At 54.5% G+C, this 14,212-nt stretch overlaps 1 protein-coding gene across 1 annotated transcript in view; it reads right to left on the bottom strand.

The window, feature by feature from the left end:
* The window catches only part of Ksr2 (kinase suppressor of ras 2), a 354,619-nt gene that overhangs the window by 14,111 nt on the left and 326,296 nt on the right, over positions 1–14,212 (bottom strand). The gene's annotated exons all lie outside the window — the stretch shown is intronic.

Raw genomic sequence — 14,212 nt, 5'->3', positions numbered from 1 at the left:
CGTGTAAACCCCAGTACACCCCCCAAACCAGACGCCTGAAGAGATGGAGGGTTTTCACACTATTTTCAGCCTCATTGAGTTCATTTCGAGGACCAGTGGCTCAAGATGAATGACGGGATGGGAAAAGGGACATTATGCAGTGACGGTAACACCTCTCATTTAGCCTCTCGCCTCCTCCATCCTGCTCCTCCACTGTGAGCCCCCGTCTGGGCACACTCAACGGGCAGAGGATGACGAGTGGATGAATGAATGAATTCTAGATTCACCACGGTGTCCCTGGCCCCCCGCACTGGGACTGGCTGAATGAAGAATGTCATCATCAAAAGCCCTGGTTGTGTATGCGATTTTGCTGAAATTGCATTTCCGGCAGTTGAGCCAGAACTGTGGAAGCATCTCAGAATTCCAGCCCTTGCTCTTCACTTACTGTATATCGTAAAATGGGTTACTGAACCTCTCTGGGCCTTAGTTTCCTCTTGGTGATGCACACCTTGCAGTTGGATTTGACGACTGAATGAGATAAAAAGAGTTGAGAACAATGCTTGGCTCTTGGTGGGAAGCACATATCACACCAGTTAGGCACACAGGGGTCTAGAGTCAGACACTACTGGGTTAGGATCCTCATCTGTCAGGTGCCGGCTGTGTAACCCCGGGGAAGTTTAGTTCCCCTCTCTGAGCCTCAATGTCATTATTTGTGAAATGGAGCCAAAGGTTCCTGTCTCTTAGGATTATGGAGAACCACCTGAACTTAGATGTGTCAGGGAGTAGGCACTTCTTCATGCACACATATGCTTGTGCAGACATATAAATGATATATTTCTACACATTTCACACTACCCCTACCCTGTATCTCCAATCTACCCCCCGCCATAAACAAACCCATCCCCAATGCTCCCTATAGCAGCCATGATCATATATATATATTGGGGGGGATTGATCCCAGGGGCCCTTAACCACTGAGCCGCATGACCAGCCCTTTGAATATTTTACTTTGAGGCAGGGTCTTGTTAAGTTGCTTAGGGCCTCACTAAATTGCGGAGGCTGGCTTTGAACCCTCGATCCTCCTTCCTCAGCCTCCCAATCCGCTGGGATGACACGCGCGCACCCCTGCACCGGGCAGTAGCCGCAGTTTGACTGAGGCGGGCTTCTTCACCTGCCTAAGGTGAGATTCCCGGGGCAGCTGCATCTGTCCAGACAGGGAGTGTGACTCACCTGTCCAGGGTCACCCGTACTCCTCAGGAGGCTGCCCAGATGACTCAAGGCTGTCCCCCTCTGCTGTCCCTGCTGGGGTGTTTGCTGAGCCCCCCCCCCCCCGAGCCAATTAAGACATATTGACATTTAAATATTGGGGGTGGCAGAGGCGTGGGTGGATTCCCTCCCCTGGGCCCTTTGTTCTGAAGAGCCACCTACACTCATTACAGGCCAGGTTCCTCCCCGTGCTGCCGCAGAGCAAATAACGGCAACAGGCTCCAAGATTCCCGAGTCTCTCCAGCGTCACTGCGTAAAAGTCACAAGCACCGCCAGTTCCTCTTTAGCCCCGACAAGCCAGCACCGGGAGCGGAGTAGGAATCGGGGCAGCCCCCCTTGGCCGCACCCACCCAGTGAGACCCACAAAGAGCCCAGCGTCAGCGACTCCTCTGAGAGCGCTCAGCCTTTTGGCCCCGAGTACGCCAGGTCACTAGCCACCCATCCACCATGGCAACAGCCTGACTCACTGTGTTCCCCTGGGATTCCCAGGTTGAAACCCTCACCTCGTCCTCAGGGGTGCTAGGAGTCGGGAGGGCCTTGGAGGTGACCAGGCTGCAGAGTCCCTGGGATGGGACCAGGGCTTTAATAAAGGGCCTCCGGAGAGTGCCACCGCTCCCTGTGGGCACAATGAAGAGGTGGCCCTTGGAACCCAAGGAGAGTCCTCGTTGGAGCTGGACGGTGCCGGTTCCCCAATCTCACCCTTCCAGCCTCCAAACCCCGAGAGGAAATTTCTGCTGTCCACAAGCCGCCCAGGCCGCATGCTCGGTTTCGCACCCGAACTCAGACCCAGCCCAAGTGTTCACCAGCGGAACAATGGACAGACTGCCATCTGGCCACCCAAGGGAATCCGTCCACACCACACGGTGTGAAAACAAACCACTGCTCACGGCCAACAGCAGGGACCAGCCCACAAACGCAGCACTTGAAGCCAGATACACGAGACCTCGGGAAGATTGTGACACTATCAAGTGCCGAGCGCAGGGAACTCATCTGGGTGCTGAAAGCTATTATAGGACTGAGCTCTGTGTGTGTGTGTGTGCATGTGTGTGTCAGAGGGAGGCTGGAAGGAGCCTTTGGGGTCTGGGACAGGCAAGGACTGAGTGGAAACTCCGTGGGCTGGGCTCCCCTGGTCTGGCCACTCGTGTAGGTGTGCGATCTTTAGAGAGGGTCCCTTTAAAATTTTCAGCAAGAAAGGGATGAACAATTGGTCCATGGTGACCAACAACGGTCACCTAAAGGATCCATTTCTCAATCCTTCATAAGCATTTTGCTATAGAGAAAATAAACCCCGGGCTCCAGGCCCGGCGGCAACCCACGCAGGTCTTTATTAGCGGCCGGGGTAGGGACAGGCGCAGGGGGAAGGCCAGCTCGGCCGAGCAGACAGCGCACCCAGGGTGACCGAGGCCGAGAGCCCGGGTGTCCATGGAAACTGCTCTGAGCAGAGACTTCTCGTGGTTGGCAACGGTGCCCTGATAGCAGGGGGTGGGGAGAAGGGGGTGCAAAGGGTTCACTGAGCACGTGGCTGGGAGCCAGGCTCACCCCCAGAGTCCTCCAGACCCTCCTGCGAGGTCTCCATTACTACCCTATTTTACATGAGGCCTGGAGGCCACCAGGAGCAACGACCACTGTCCACACATGGCCACGATGGCCACACGTGGCTGTTCCCACCCTCCTCTCATCTCCTCCCCCTGCTGTGAGGTCCTCTATCATCCGAAACCTTTTCCCGATGCTAGGGAAGCAGCCCACCTTTGTAGAGGTGAGCAGAGTGAGCCTGAATCCCCTCTGCCATTGACCGCGTGTTGAACAACGGTGGCTCCAGCCTTGGTTTTCTCATCTGTAAAATGGGACCGCAGAAGCAGCGGTCCAAGCTAACGCAGACCAAGAGCCTTCTAGGCTCCAGACGCCAGCCCATGCACAAGAGCCCCACGAGGTGGGTATCCTTGCTGCCTGTCACTGAGTCCAAGATGCGCACCTCCCATTTCAGTGTCTCAGAGACCAGCATGCGTTTTGCAACCGCCCGCAGGACACAATTTCTTTGGCACTGTTTCTTTCTTTGTAGTCCATAAAAACCAATGATGCCTAGTCTAAATGAGGGCATCTCAGATTCAGTGAAGTGTGGTACCAGCTCTACAGAGGAAGAAACTGAGGGTCAGGGAGGTTAACTGAGGCTGGAGATTTTCTTTTTTTAATATTTACTTTTTAGGTGTAGATGGACACAACACAAAATGCCTTTATTTTTATGTGGTGCTGAAGATCGAACCCGGGTCCCGCCGTGCTAGGCGAGGGCTCTATTGCTGAACCACAATCCCAGTCCCTGTTTTTTTTTAATTGGCAGGTAAAATTGTATGTATTTATCGCATACAACATTTTGAAATATGTATACTTTGCAGAATGGCTAAATCCAGTGATTTAACATCTGCATTACCTTGAATACTTATCATTTGTGTGTGTGTGTGGGGGGAGAACACTTAAAATCTGTTCTTTTTCAAGTATCAAATGCATCCTTATAATTAAATTCACCAGCACATACAAATAGATCTCATGAACATGTTTGTCTAATTAAAATTTTGTGTCCTTTGACCAACACCTCCCCAGTCCCCCCACCTCCCACCTTCCAGTCTCTGTTTAACCCCCATTTTACTTGATTTCTGTGGGTCTGACTTTTCAAGATTCCACATATAAGTGACATCCGGTGGCATCCTGTCTCTCTGGGCCTGGTTTCATCCGTGTTATTGCAAACAACAGAATTCACGTGTTTCTAAGGTCATGAGCCTCCACTGAGCCTGGAAATCACCTTCTCTTTATCTATCTGTCCACTGATGGCCACTGGGGCTGATTCACATCTTGGCTGTCAGGAAGAACCTTGCATGGAGCACACAGTGCCGTTCAATGCGTCCATTTCCTTTCCTTCGACTGTGCACGCAAGAGGCTTGAACTGGGCAGCCTGGCTCCGGATGGTGCTCTGGAGACCCATCTTGGCTTCTTAACAGCTTTCTCTGCAACTTTGGCACATAACGACCTTCCATAAATGGCAGCTTTAACGTCCACTACCACCGTCACCCCGAGTGATGAAGATGAATGAGGCCTGCTGTCCTTGGGGCCAAAGTTAGTCTGGAGGTCAGTGGAAGGTGTTCCAGTGGAGAAGGACACGGTTAGTGCCTCTGTAGCTTCAAGGCAAGTGCACTCCCAGTACAGACGCACACACTCACATACACGCCTGGGTATCTCTCTAGGCAACAAAAATCATGTTTCTCCAAAAAAGAGGTCCAAGGACTGTGAATTTCCAGTCCTAGCTGCAGGCCAACTGGCCTCTGCAGCCTGGTCACCCCCCCAAAGGGCACCGCTGCCTCTGGCCAAGATGGCGCTGGAGGGGAAGATGTTCCTCATGAGCCAGCCTGAAGGGTTCATCAGAAACAGTGAGACCAAATCATCCAGAAGATTATCTCTGTCCAAACAGCTGGCCAGGGTAGCAGTCTGGAAGCCTGAGAGGCCACTCCATCTCCCCTCCAGACTCCTCCCCGCTGGAAGGGGACAGGGTGCTGGCTGGGGGCTGCTGCATCTGAGGCCAGACGCGCCAACTCCCAGCCTCGCTCTGCCACTCAGAGCCCACGTGGCCTTGGGGAGGCTGCCCGGTGGCCTCCAAGGACATCCCTGATGTACGTCCCAGTCCCTGCAACTGGCGAATGCTTATCCTACGTGGCAGAAGGGCCTTGGCAGATGTGACCGGGTCAAGACTCTGAGTGAGGCTGATTCCCAGGCGCGCCCTCGGGAACACAGAGGGAGCAGCAGAGGAGGCGGAGTCTGAGCCGAGACTCCGCCCCCAGCCCCGCCTCCCGAGGTGCCCGAGGAGGCCGAGCCCCGCGCTGCGGGCAGCTCTGGAAGCAGGACAAGCCCGCCGCCTCCAGAGGGCGCAGCCCTGACCACGACTGGACCTGAACTCGGCGAGGCCCACTTTGGACATGTGACCTCTAGGACTGTAGGATGAATTGCTACTGTTTGAAGTCACACGCGTGTGGCTCTTGTGACCTGAATACAGTGAGCGTTCAGTACCGTGTCGGGGTGGGTGTGACGGCAGCAAGGGGACCTCACAAGTGCGGTGTGTGGCCCAGCTCCTGGCCAGAGGGGGTCTGTCTGCCAGCGGCCCACAGCATCACTAAGAAGATCGTCACTAATGTCACTGCTAACATGGGCTCTGTCCCCGATGCCTCCGACCTCCTCTTCTCGGTCTCTCTGCTTTCCCAGTGCACTCTCCACCCAACTCTCTGAGAGCTCGCTGCAAAAGCTGACCAGGCCATTCTGCTGCCTTGGTGGCTCCCCAGGGCTCTGTCACAGAGACCCCGTGTCCCCAGAGCTCCTGTGTAACCTGGCCCTGCAGGGTCCTGTTCTCTTCATCCATGGAGCTCCTGCCACATGAGCCCACCCCAAAGCCACGGCTGCTGCCATTTCCTCAGCCTACGGTGCTCCCAGGACTGGCCTGAAACCTGCCCTGGCCTCCCTGACTAGTGGCTTCCTGTAGATCCCCAAAGCCTTGGGGCCTCTGCCCTGGTGACACCTGTGGTGGTTGTAACTGTACCCATGTCGGCCGGAGCCTTCCGTTACCATCTGCCTCCCCTGCAGACTGTGAGTCTCTGGGGGCAGGAGTAGGCCCCTCTGGTTGCTGCTACACCCCCAAACACACCGATAGGCACTGAAGAAGTGGACCCAGGGCTGCCGGCTGCTTCACCCAGCCAGACCTCTTACTGTGGGCTGACTGTCCTGCAAAAGTCCATGGAAACTGTGTCCCCAAATTCAGAGGTCAACAATGTTTAAAGGTGGGGTGGGTCTTTGGGGTGTAATTAGGCTTGGAGGAGGCCAGGAGGGTGGGGCCCCCACTATGGTATTAGTGGTTTTATAAGAAGAGGGCAAGGGACCTGAGCTAACAATTCTTGCTCTGTCTCCCCGTGAGATGGCCTCTTCCATGTCACGGTGCAGCCAGAAGGCCCTCACTAGAGGCCTGCACCACGGCTCTTGGACTTCCCAGCTTCCAGAACCATGAGCCAAATAAACTTCTATTTTTTTTTTAAATGAACTCCCTGGCCTCCGGTATTTTGTTATAGCAACAGAAAACAGACAAGGATATCTTTTCTTCCAGTACTCCAGGAAGTGAGAGCCCCGCCATGGCACCTTCTTGGGGAACTTCTTAGGGATCTGTGCCTTCGCTTTTCTTGGCTCACTCGCTCCTGAGCTTGAGGATATGCATCAATGGGCCACTTTGTGCCTTGAATATAGCCCTTGCTGCCTTGCCCTGGAGACTTACTTTTAAAACAGACATGTATGTCCTTTTTCTTCCTTTCTCCCACACCTCCCTAGTCTTGTGGGGGAGGGACAGGATACTTTCTTCCCCATCCTAGGCAGAATTATCCGTCCTCAAGCGCACACCCACCCACCCCAGGAACAGGAACGCACTAGTTCAGACTTCTCAGACTTGGGGATGTCGCCAGATCTCCTAAATTGACAAGTGCATCACTGCTCTCACCGGATAACCCTGGGAACACAGCCCCTTGGAATCACCTCTTTATAAAAACCCTGTTCCTCCTCGTGGGCGGAATCAGCTCTGGGACAAGAGTCCCCTGCGTTTCTCTTTTGCTAGCAAAACAATAAAACTTCTTCATCCTTTTTCTCAAAACGGTGTCCTTGTTATTGGATTAGCAATGGAGACAGGGACAGAGCTCTGGGGACCCCTAGGTAAGGGTCACTGATGGGCCATTTGGGTGGAAGTACTGGGCTTGCAGGCACGCTTGGCCTGAGCTGTAAGGGTCCCCCCAGGGCCTCCTGGTCTGCTCTGTCACAGTCCTTACCACTCTGATGTGGCCCACCTGGCCTGCTTTCTGCATTTACGTCACCTGCCGGGAGCACAGAGGTGTGAGGCACGAGGCCAGTGGCTGAAGACAGAGCAGGCGCCAGGATCCCCTGTGACCTTGGTTAAGCAAACATGACTGGCCCTGCCCCCAGAGTTTCTGATTTGGGGTTTCTGGGTTGGGGCTCGAGTTTCCAGGTAATTCTGATGCTGGGACTCTGGGGACTGCACTCTGGGAACCACTCACTGGTCATGGCGATTCATTCTACAGAGACTCAGAGATGATCAGGAAAGTTCAAAATCCATTTTGCGAGTACCAATGCAGCCTGGCAGTGGGCTGGGTACAGAAGCTACCGTGTGCAAGACAGACCCCGTCCTGAATCCCACAGGGCTCACTGCCCACTGGAGACGGAGAGCAATAAGCAAGCAAAGGAAAGAGAGTTCAGAGAGGTGCAGTACTGTGAAGAGAACACACAGACTTGTCAGATGAGAGAAGATGGGGTTGGGGGCTTCTTAGCCAGGGCCATCAGGGAAGGCCTCTCTGGGGCGGTAACCTCTATGCTGAGAGCTGAATGCAGAAAAAGCCAACCGTGTGAAAATCTGGGGGCTGGAATTTCAGCTAAGGGCCCTGCCTGTGCAAGGGCCCTGTGGTAGGACTCAGTGTGCATGCTTGGGAACCCCAGCAAGGGCCCTGTGGCTGGACTCCAGTGAGCACCTCCCAGTGATGGCCCTCACACTCCAATAAAAGGCAGAGCTGGGTGGAAACAGTCCCAGGCTCTGACTGATTGGCGCTCCCAAGGCAGTTGGTTTAAAAATCAGTTGTTATTTTAAAAACACTCCGGCTGTCAGCAAGGATTTACGACCTCTCGGCTGCTCGCTCGTTTCTGAGCGTCCTCCCTCCATCTCAAAACTCAAATCCCACCTAATTGTCCCATGCTCCTTCCCCTCCTTCCCTTGAGCAAATAAATCATATTCCGGGGGGACAAGTGGCACACTCCATCAAGTCCCAGCCCCAGGCAATCTCCGACTTCCAAGCCGGTTACGAAGCTCACAGAAGATAGGAAGCCTCGGGACTCTGGGGCTTTGGAATAAAAAATGTCAGGTTAGCTTCTTATAAAGATGGGAAATGCCAGGCAGCGACTAGAAATGCCAGGTGTTCACCACCTGATGAAGCCAACGCGCCCCGGAAACGGGGAGTCATCAAGTTCCATTAAAAGGGATTGACCGGGAAGGCTCGTGGCCCAGGCAGGAAAGATGGGAGCTGCCCACCAGACCAGGGGGCCCCAAGCTGGAGCCCAGGGGGCCCCGGAGAGCAGGGCTTCCCCCCTGCCCACGCACGCCTGTCCTGCCCTCCACTAGCCTCTGACGTGGTGGCAAAGCTCAGAGGAGTGGGGGGAAAGGAGGCAGAGATTTTCCGCAGTCTTACTGTCCTCTTCTTCCCATGGCTGAATCTGATTTTGCTCAATCCAGAGACCAGGAGTCGGCTGCTCTGAGACGTGGGGTTTGGGCCATGTTAGCCAGGGCGGTCAGGGAAGGCCTCTCCGGGGAGGGAGCCTCTGTGCTGAGAGCCAGATGGAGAAAAAGCCAACCATGTGAACATCTGGGGACTGGAATTCCAGCTAAGAGCCCTGGCTGTGCAAGGGCCCTGTGGTAGGACTCCTGATGGTGACTCTGTGCTACTGAACCCCAGTGACATTGGCCCTGCCTTGTCTGGGCTCTACAGAAAAGGAGTGCTCCAAGGCCACAGGCAGCCGTCTGGGGAGGGGTGGTCTCGAGCTCCAGGCAAGAGGAACTGCAGGGAGGAGTGGCTGGGAATTCCTCTGCCTGTCATTGCCCTGTGTGGTCCAGCCACATCCAGGACACTGTCCAAGGACATCCTGAAACAGGCCCTTCCTTGATCCTGATTGGTGTTTTCTCTGCATCTCCTAAGAGTCAGAAGGCACATCTCAGTCAGTATCCCTCCCATGGCCATCACTCAGACCCGTCAACTTGGGCTTACATGGGTTTATGGATCAGCTGCCTCATTACTTGCTAATAGTTTGCTCTAAACACACTGCATTTTAAAAATTAGTGAACTTGTCATGGTTAAATAGGTTCCCCCAAAGTTTACGTGCCCTGAACTTAATCCCAGACTCACCTGTTAATGGTATTTGAAGGAGAGGCATTGGGCTGTGGCCCCAGGGTGGGGGCCAGGAGGGCCCGAGGACAGGAAGGGGCGGAGCCAGCTCTCCACTTCCTTTAACACTGCTGAGCTCCGCCATCTTGGGCTGCAGCCTCTGACCAGAGGCAGCACCATGCTCTGGGCTTCCCAGCCTGCAGAACCCAGAGCCAAGCAGACCTCTCCTCTTTCTGACTACCCCAGTCTGTGGCACTCAGTCATCCACAGAAAACGGAGAGAGGTGGTGTTTTAAAAAGAAACTTCTATCATGACCTTTACCTATGGTTATCAGGTGGAAAGACCAAGGGCTCGCCTTTTGGTAAAGCCCAGTAAACAAGGAAGGTGTTGGATACCAGCCCTGATGGTACCATATCATGCCAGAGTCCTTCATGTCAGGACGGCGAGCACAGGGGACAAGACAGAGGGCCGAGGCCTTGCTCAGACCAGCCGATATCCCCACAGGGCAGACAGCCAATCAAAACAAGTGCAAATGACAATTAGAGCAAAGGAGAAAGGCGTACCAGGCCCCTCCATTAATAGGGTAGTGGGGGCTGGCAGGCTGGAGGGACGGCGGGGCCCCTGCTTACTGACATCATGTTGTCTCTGTGCAGAGACTCTGGGCCAGTCTGTGAGAACTTGTCATCAAGCACTCCTCCTGACCCCTCCAGGAAGAACAGCGGCCTCCTGTTTAGGATGAGGATCCTCCTCTGGGGGCCTTCCAGGGGGCCAGGGACAGTGCCAAATGGTGTCCTGGCATCATCTCCCCGAAGGCCTGTCCTGACTCTCGGGTGTGGGTCTGGTTGTTCCTGTCATGCACATGGGGAAACTGAGGCAGCAGGTCCACCTAGCTGGGAACCTGAGCTCCAGAATCAGAACCACCAGAGATAAAATCCTGCCGCTACTGGGCTGCGTGATCGTGGACGGGTTTCCTGAAATCTTTGGAAGGCACTGCGAGGGGTGGGGGGGGTCCTGACCTAGTGCATACTCCACGTGACTCGGCCCTGGTGTGATACTTTCCAGACCCTGTCAGGTATGTGCCGGATCTACATGTTCAATTTTGGGGGATCAGGTACCGGGGATTGAACCCAGGGGCACTCCACCACTGAGCCACATCCCCAGCCCTATTTGGTATTTTATTTAGAGATGGGGTCTCACTGAGTGGCTTAGGGCCTCACTTGTGCTGAGGCTGGCCTTGAACTGGTGATCCTCCTGCCGCAGCCTCCGGAGCCGCTGGGATGACAGGTGTGTACCACCGTGCCTGGCATATATGTTCAATTTTAATACCTGATCCTCAGCACGACTTGGAGGTCAAAGGAGATGCCAGTCTCCCACGGAGCCTTCTCTTACAAGGTGCTGAACTGAGAACGTCTCACCTTCTAAGGAGAGGGACAATATTTTCAAACGAGGACACTCATGTGCAGGAAGTGGAGCCGTCTACCCAGGGTCCCACAGTTTGAGTAGGCGGTGGGGTGAGAATCGGAGGGCAGACCTGGCCTCTTCCCACCCTTCCAGAATTTCATGATGCTCCCGGGAAAAGGGAAGAACTTAGCGGACAAGCCGACCCCTGGCTTAGACAGTGTCACCTGGGAAACCCCCGTTTGTTTGTTGAGCTCGGCTGAGACCATCCCCCACCCCAACTCCAAGCTTCTCCTTCTCTCCTCCAAATTCAAGGTCAGGCTGAGCTGATCCTGTCACTCACTGGCTGCTCCTGTCTGGGAACTCCCAGCTGCCACCCAGAGACCAGCCAGCCGGCTGAGGGTCTCCAGAGCTGCCTGGGGGCATCTTCACCTGTGGCAGGCAGGGTGACCCAGGAGCTGGAATGGGTGACTGTCCATCTGGGCAGCAGCGTCCCTTGTCCCCCGTCCCTGGGGGGCGCTGTTCAATGTCCCTGGACAGGTCTTTACCTATTGGCTGTAGCACACGAGGGAGGCCAGGAGCCGCCCCCAGATGGAATCCCTGAGGCTGCTTTACACCTCTTTCCCGCTCAAGGGCCACAGGGGACAAGAAGGCCTAGGAGACCTTGGGCTGGCTCTCCCTGTCCCCAGGCTGGAGAGCGAGACACTGAGTCCCCGTCAGCCGAGCAGAACCACATTTATTTTTCGGCTGAACAGTAAACAGAGTGGCTGTCTTTAAAAATGGATACATCTCTCTCCTAATTTATATGCATTAAAACCTCCCGGGGGAGGAGAGAGTCCCGGGCTCAGGAGAGCTATCTCTGAGGACTGGGATTTGGGGTTTTAGACTTTTTACTTCTGCTTATCTCTCCTTTCTAATTTCTTTTTCTCCAATAAACACGTGTTACTTTTGTAAATGGAGCAGAAAGGAAGAAAGAAGGGGGCGAGGAGGACCTCAGAGTTGGACTGAAGAAACCAGACACAGAACCAGCAAATCCCGAGCAAGAAATCAAAGTCCCGTCGGAGCCGAGCTCGGCCGGCTTGGCGGCTCCTTCTGCTGCTGCCCAGAGTCTGGCCCATCCTGGGCACCTGGAGAATGCCTGGTGCTTCCTGGAAAGCCCTACCGACCATGCTCCCCACCCCCCGGGCCAAGTTCAGTCCCTAAGTTATTTGATTTTTTTAAAAAAATAGCTGTAGCTGGTAAGAGGAGAAGGGGCAGGCAGATGAGTGGTGGGTACCACTCCCCAGTATGGGGAGCCCCAGAGCTCAGAGGGCAAGGAGGGCTGAGGATTCTCTGAGGGGGACAAGGAAGGGTGGTGAGCCATGCCCACAAGGGCTGAGCCAACCCTAGACCTCTCTAAGGTCTGATCCTTAGAGATAAGGGGAGAGGAGGGGAGAAAGAAGCAAAGGAAAAGTTTGGCCTTCCTAGGGGATGATGGGAATATCCCCAAGCACGGAACCTACCTGAGCATGGTGTAAGTGAGCACATCTAGCGGACGGCACGTGCACAGACATGTATGAAGTTCAGGGTGTAGACGAGCGTTGGCCATCGCTGGGTCTACCCCCTTCATGGAAGAGACCAGAACCCAGGAAGAGGATGGAGTTTCCCAAGGTTGGATTTTGATTAGCCCAGGTTCTGTCTGAGGCTAAACCCTGTTCCTACAGCCATGGAGCCACACCGACTACCAGGGATCAGGAACGCCCTTGGGGGACCTCTGCTAAGGGTCTTTAGTTCTAGCCTCTGTCCCTCTGATTGAACAAACAGCCCGGCCGACTCAACAGCCCCACACCTAGGAGACAGGGACTCAGAGAGATGAGGTCATTTGCCAAGGTCATGCAGCGATGACACGCAGGGTGGAGATCCCAGCATCTTGTTCCTGACCACTGAGCTACTGCTACAGCCGGGCTTCTAAGTGGGGCTGCAAGCCACGGTCCCCGAGTCCAACCTGGCACGAGGCCCGCTTTCCTGGGGCCCATGAGCTAAGCATGTTCTTTCCCTCCTTTACATAGTTAAAAAAAATTTTCCCAAAAGAAGATGGTAGGAAATTCACATTTCAGAGACTGGAGTAAAATTCACGGGGACTAGGCCACACCCTTGGTTTGCAAACTATTGCTGCTTTCATGCCACGGTGACAGAGGTGAGTTGCGGTGACAGGGACGGTGTAACAGAACTGGAAATAGTCCCTGTCTGGTCCTTTACGGGAAATGTTTTTTGACCCTTGCTCTAAGAAATCAGGGTGGGCCAACAGAAATTGGGCGACTAGAACCGGGTGGTGACCACCCTGGGGATGGATGGTCAAGGCCGAAGGGGATCTCACACGCGTTCATTCATCAGCCGCTCCGGCCTCCGTGTGGGTTGGGCTGACATCCCAGAGCCTCTACCCTGCCAGGCACCGTGTTAGGGGAGGCACATCCAGTCGGCGGTCCCACAGAAAGTTCTGGCAAGATCAGGGCTCTGCTTGGGACTGAGCTGGCCTGGCCATCTGCAATCCCGAGTTGCTGGGTGGTAGCTCTGGGCAGAACTGCCTGCTGCCACCCCAGCCCGCGGAGGCCATGTCTGACATGGACTCCCTGCTCACGACCCGCCATCGTGCCCAGCTTCCCAGGCAGCCATGGGACACCAAATTAGCTGGACAAATGCTCAATCAAGCGAGGCAAATCCCAAATTGCTTTAGAATGCCTTCCTTACAGACCACTGGCCTGGACAGGGCCACCCGGGAGGAAGGGACCTGACCTGCTGCCGTCACGCACAGGATCCCTGGGGCTGGACAGTCAGGGGCATGACCCTGGCCTGCACACGCAGGTGTGTACGCGTGTATTCCAGTCTCTGGGGTATAGGCAGAGGTCTGAGCCCCTCTGTGTGCCCGTGTTTTGCACACACACACCAACATGTGTGTTTACCTGTGAGTGAACGGACACACGTCCATGTGTGTGAACGCAGCTGGGTGTGACGCATATTTATCAAGATGGTTTGGATAAGTTCCCCATATGTAAAGGCTCGGTCCCAGGCTAGTGGTACTGGAAAGTGCTATGGACCTTTCAGAGTCAAGGAGGCGGTCTATAGGTTGTTGGGGGTGTGCTGTCAAAAGGGGTCGCAGGACCCCATCCGCGTGTCCTTCTGTCTCGGTTGCTTTCTCCTTCTTTGCTTGAGATGTGAGCACTTACTTGCTCCAACACATGCTCTGGCCAGGACACACTGTCCTTCCCAGTGGCCCAAATCAATAGGCCACATGATCTTAGACTTGAACCTCCAGATCCATAAGCCCAAATAAACCTTTCTCTCTTTTCGTAAGTAGCTTGTGTCGGGTGTTTTGTTATAGTGACGGAAAGCAGACAAACCCATTCATGCTCGTACATTCATTGCATCCCACTGTCCGTGGAGATGCATATTGTTTTTGTGACCAGAGCAGGTACCATCCTGTGTCCTTCACAGAGTGCCCAGTTCCTGCATTTTCCCTGGTCTTGGAAATGCTCTGATCAATTATTTATCTGGAAACTGTAAGTGTGGGTTGTCAGGTGCTGGGGGAAGTTGTGGGTAGGGGTGGGGTAGGGAATGATTGCTAATGAGGAGCAGTTTTA

This window comes from Marmota flaviventris, chromosome 1, assembly GCF_047511675.1.
Source record: "Marmota flaviventris isolate mMarFla1 chromosome 1, mMarFla1.hap1, whole genome shotgun sequence".
Classification (NCBI taxonomy): Eukaryota; Metazoa; Chordata; class Mammalia; order Rodentia; family Sciuridae; genus Marmota; species Marmota flaviventris.
Note: the sequence above shows the minus strand (reverse complement) of the source record. Positions and strands in the feature narration are given on the sequence as shown.